Source organism: Triticum aestivum, chromosome 7B (genome assembly GCF_018294505.1).
Source record: "Triticum aestivum cultivar Chinese Spring chromosome 7B, IWGSC CS RefSeq v2.1, whole genome shotgun sequence".
In the NCBI taxonomy this organism is placed as follows: Eukaryota; Viridiplantae; Streptophyta; class Magnoliopsida; order Poales; family Poaceae; genus Triticum; species Triticum aestivum.
Window position 1 is genome coordinate 5597228 of NC_057813.1, and position 5618 is coordinate 5602845.

The window sequence follows — 5618 nt, forward strand, 5'->3', positions numbered from 1 at the left end:
CCGCCGACCAACCGAGTCGCTAGCGGACTAATTTTACAGGTTAACTAATGCCTAATGATGGGTGATGCATAGTGAATCGGGTTAAAAACTCAAAAGTAGTGCTCTAATCCATCGGTTAAGGCGCTGCAAGCCCCAATGCCTGCTTGCACGTTACTGGATTCTTGATTCCCGTTCACCTTTTGGGAGCAACACAGCACACACGATGAAGCCAAGCACGCGCGCATTGGGTGAACGGCGTCACATGCCGTACACGCATAACCCTGTATGGCATCACGTGCATCCATGTGTGTTTGAAATCAACCAGACGAGAGTAGAGTGTGTTGAGACGACCACAAATCACTCCGGCCGTATCCACACTAGTGCTACTTGCTGCTTCTTTCCTTGGTCTCCCGCTCTCTGCGGCGACTACGGTGGTCTCCTCCCAATCTACGACGACGACAGCGCCAAAGGTACCCTTCAACCTATTTCTCCTCCTCGTCTTCTGTCCAATACATTTGCTTCAGCCTCATTAATTTGTTCTTGTTTTGATGCAGATCCATGATGTGCAGAGTTCAGTCAGGACGCTCTTCTTCAACTTGTGCTAGCTCTTGATTGAGCCAATCTAGGTGATGATGCTTTTGCTCCATCTGTTTCCCCCTCGACCGATTATCTATTGTTGCTATTCCATTTCAGTTGAATGGTAATGCATTCGTGAGCTGTTGCTTTCACCAACTAAAAATCTTCAGCTTTTTGCTCATCCCGTGGTTCTCTGAAAACCATTTGTATCTTCTAGCTGTCTCCTCATCCTCCTGTGTACAAACTTTTTTGTTTAATATTTGCTGGTTCTGATGATGTGCAGAACTGGATCTATTCTCCACTAGTTCATCTTTGGTAGCCATCACAAGGAGTCGGTTTGCAAATTGGATCTGAGAGCTGCTATTCAGGGTAGGTACCCTTCTACTACTTCTGCTTTGTCCTTCTGTCTTCTGAAAACCATTATGTTTGCATGTGTGCCTTCTGTGTACTGCTACATTCACCAACCAATAAGGTTCAGGTTTTGCTTCTTCCGTCCTCTGAAAACAATTATGTTTGTATTGCAGAGTTTCAACCCAAGGGGCAATGCTATAATGATCAAGAGCAAAAACAAATAAAGCTCGAGTTATGGAGGTTGCTGCTGGGGCCATGGGCCCCGTCATCCGTAAGCTTGGTGAGCTCCTCGTTGGAGAATACAACCTGGAGAAGCGAGTGAAGAAAGGCGTAACATCGCTCCTTACAGAGCTGGAGATGATGCATGCCGTACTTCGTAAGGTTGGTGAGGTGCCGTCAGACCAGCTTGAGGAGCCGGTCCGGATTTGGGCTGGCAAGGTGAGAGACCTCTCTTGCGACATGGAAGATGTTGTTGATGACTTCCTTGTGCGTGTGGATGAGGGTTCTAGCAACAAGCCAACAGACATGAGGAATCGAGTCAAGAAGTTTCTCAAGAAGACCACCAAATTGTTTGGTAAGGGCAAAGCACTTCATCAAATCTGTGATGCCATTGACGAAGCTCAGGATCTTGCCAAGGAGTTGACGGACCTGCGTAAAAGGTATGAGCTTGACATGTGTAGCACTAGCAATGGTGCTACCATTGACCCTCGTGTATTAGCTCTGCACAAACATGTAGGGGAGCTTGTTGGCATTGAACGCACAAGGGATGAGCTTATCAAAACACTGATTTGTGAGGACAGGAGTTCCGAGGAGCAACTGAAGACGATCTCTATTGTTGGTGTTGGTGGGTTGGGTAAGACAACCCTCACCAAAGCAGTTTATGAGAATATCAAAGCTCAATTTGATTGTGCGGCTTTTGTCCCTGTGGGTCAGAAACCAGATATCCGGAAAGTTTTCAAGGACATACTTTATGGCCTTGACAAAGTAAAGTTCAGGGACATTCATAATACAACAAAGGGTGAAAATCTACTCATCGAGGAAATCAGTGAATTCCTTGTGGATAAAAGGTATTCCTCATGTAGTGCTTATCTTTTTGTGTACATTTCCGGAATGTGTGAAGTAGTCAGATGCATACTGAATTTCATATGAAATTCTACTTATTTCATTTTTGTGCACTCGTCTTATTTTAGTTTGTCCTGCAGAATTTTAAGCATTTTTTGTTGCATTCCTTAATAGTTATGCATGCATATCCTCACTGGTTATATAACTCATGTGGTTTGCTATAGTACTTACAGTCTATCCTTGTTACAGTATATATGAGTTGCCAACTAATGCTATCAAAATAATTCGCATAGGTACCTCATCGTAATCGATGATATATGGGAAAAAGACATATGGAAATATATAGATTGTGCTCTCTATAAAAATAAACTCCAGAGTCGGGTAATCACAACAACCCGCAATGTGAGTGTGTCTGAAGCATGTCTCTCTTCCACTAATGGCACAATTCACAGAATGAAACCTCTTTCTGATGAAGACTCGCAAATACTCTTCCATAGAAGAATATTTCAAAGTGAGGAGAAATGTCCAGAAGATTTGCGGATAGTATCAAGAGATATATTGAAGAAATGTGGTGGTGTACCATTAGCTATCATTACAATAGCTAGCCTCCTGGTAAGTAATCAGCAGATAAAGCCAAACCATGAGTGGATGGATGTGTACAATTCGATGGGTCATGGAGTTACACAAAATGGTATTGCTAAGGACATGAAGAGGATATTATCACTCAGCTATTATGATTTGCCTCCTCATTTGAAGACTTGTTTATTATATCTAAGCATCTTTCCTGAAGACTTTGAGGTTGAGAGAGTTTGGTTGATATGGAGGTGGCTTGCTGAAGGATTTATCCAGCGTGACAAAAAAGAAAGCAGTTTATTTGAGATCGGAGAGAGCTACTTCAACGAACTCATGAATAGAAGTTTGCTCCAGCCAGCATATATCAATGAGAAAGGAACAGTTGTAACTTTCCGTATACATGATATGGTTCTTGATCTTATCTGCTCACTGTCAAGTGAAGAGAATTTTATCTCCATATTGGATAATGAAGAGTGGCATGCACCTAATATGCATAGGAAATTTCGCAGGTTATCACTTCATAATATCAAGGCAAAGGTTCAGAACCATCAGTTTGATAGCACTAGTCTGTCAAAAGTGAGGACATTTGTTGTTTTTGTTAGGAAAGCAACTTATCTTTATTGAAGGCCCAAAGGGCATATATATATATTACACATGACTTGAGGTGCAAGGAAACTAAACATAGACTAATAAGGACTCCTAGACCAATACTAATACTCCTCAACACCCCCCTCAAATGCAAAGCGTATGCAATAGCATTGCATTTGAAGAAGTGTAATACTAAAAAAAATGATAATCCAAATCCGCGTCTTGAGAGTGTCGTCGTAGCATGAAGAGTCTCCAAAACCTGTCGAGTCGCCAAAGGGGATAACGAAGAGATGGCACATCATAGGAAGACACCATATCACTTGAAGATACAAGATAAGTATCAAGAGAAGATGGGTTGTCAAAAGAAGATGGCACATCAGAGAATAAAGCATTGCTTAAAGAATCATGGCCCATGAAAACCGACGGCGAAAGAAGCTCGGTGGCAAGAGAATAGGCTTAGATCAACAATGCAAAGAGAGGCCACATAAATCCTATAGAGAGGACAATGACCAGAAAAAGGCTGACGGACAAAAGTTTGATGGACTTGCATGACATGAGAAACACAAAATATCGACGGATTTGTGGACGCAGCGGAAATTATACTAGAAAACACATACTAGAAGGGAAATCTAGCAGTGGCGGCAAAACTTGATCCATGGGTGACTAACAGCAACACGTAGTAGCAGGTAGTAGTACCACGTAGTAGCATCACCACGTAGCAGCATCACGTAGCTGGTAGCAGCACCCCAATCCAGCAGTTGTAGGCAGAGGATATGCACGAGCAGTTGCACAAGGAGGAACCTGTGAGCAACAACAGAAGGCTGAAGCAGCCCAGGACGCCTCTGGTAAAGAAGCAGCCGGGCAGGACGGGATCGGTGGATTGACTGGGAATTGACCAGCGGATCGGCCACCTTGGACAGGATCCACGAGCAGCCAGCGGCCCGATCTGGCCGAAGCATTGCCAACGCCAAATAGATCGACATGTGCAGCCGCTCCTTGCTGAATCAGCGGATGGCCTTGTCCATCGCGTGCAGCAGCTCCCGTCCTTGTCCAGCGGAGGCGGGCAGACGCACCTGCAGCGGGGGCCAGGTCGGGGCGTTGACCAGCAGGCCGGGGTGACGTGCACGTGCAGATCAGGAGAGGAGCACATAGTGCAGCACGTTGATGTAGATTGAGGCATGCTGTAACAAGAGGGGGCAGCGTCGACCATCAGAGGAGAAGGGCAGCAGCACGAGCAAGATTGGATCGGGAGATCGAGAGGAAGAACTCGATCCGGAGGGCGAGTTGCGGTGCCCGAAAAAAATAACCTAAGCTCTAATACCATGTTAGGAAAGCAACTTATCTTTATTGAAGGCTCAAAGGGCATATATATATATTACACATGACTTGAGGTGCAAGGAAACTAAACATAGACTAATAAGAACTCCTAGACCAATACTAATACTCCTTAACAGTTTTCTCTCCCATTACCTCCTGTGATTGGTTGCCATCTCTCTCAAGCTTCCAATTTTTACGTGTGCTGGATCTTGGAAATTGTGGTAGCCATCAAAGTAGCTCTGGTATCAGCCTCAAGTATGTAGGGGATTTAATTCATCTGAGATACCTAGGGCTAAGCAATGCAGATGTCCGCGAACTCCCAGAGGACATAAGCAAGTTGCAGCTTCTTCAGACACTGGACATACAAGATACTAGAATACAAGAGTTACCTGCAAGTGTTGTTCAGCTAAGAAATTTGTTATGCCTATGTTTCGACGTGTTCAAGCGAGTGTCGTTTAGTTTAGGGAGCCTGACTTCCCTCGAAGTGCTGAAAACTGTTAGGTTACCCTCATGTCCTCACATCTTTAAAGAGTTGGGCCATCTGACAGAGCTTAGGACGCTCTATATTATCTGTGATTTGTTGGACAAGGATCTGAGCAATATATTAGCCGAGTCTCTAGGCAACCTGCAGAAACTGCAAAATCTGAATATTGGCGGTGGTTTTGAGAGTTGGGTGCCTTCTCCGCACCTCCGTAGTTTTGAGACATGGCACGTGTTGTTCTTGAGACTTCCGAAGTGGGTCAATTCAACGTCACTTCCTCACCTCTCCACCCTGAAAATAGAGGTGGAAGAACTGCAAGCGGATGACATTCAGATCATTGGGATGCTGCCCGCTCTTCGGTGTCTGGAGCTCGATGCGCACCGCGTGATGGAAACGTTGGTTGTGAGCGCCGACGCATTCCCATATGCAACATGCTGCAAGTTCAAAAGGTTTCTGTCACCACCGAGCCTTTTTCCACCCGGAGCTATGCCAAGGGTTGAGCACCTTGAGTTCAAGGTCTCTGCGCCGTCGATTGCAAGTGGTGAGCTTGACTACGGCCTGGGGCACCTCCCTTCTCTCGAGCATGTCAAGGTTGGTCTGCTGTGTGATAATCCCAGAGATGAAGAGACAGAGACAGCCCAGGCTTGGCTTAGCGTGCAGCAGAAGCCCATCCAAACTGTCCCACCATTAA

General features: G+C 45.2%; 1 pseudogene; it reads left to right on the top strand.

Annotated features, from left to right (window-relative positions):
* The first annotated feature begins 326 nt into the window (after positions 1-326).
* LOC123161848 (disease resistance protein RGA5-like) lies at positions 327-5618 on the top strand (annotated as a pseudogene).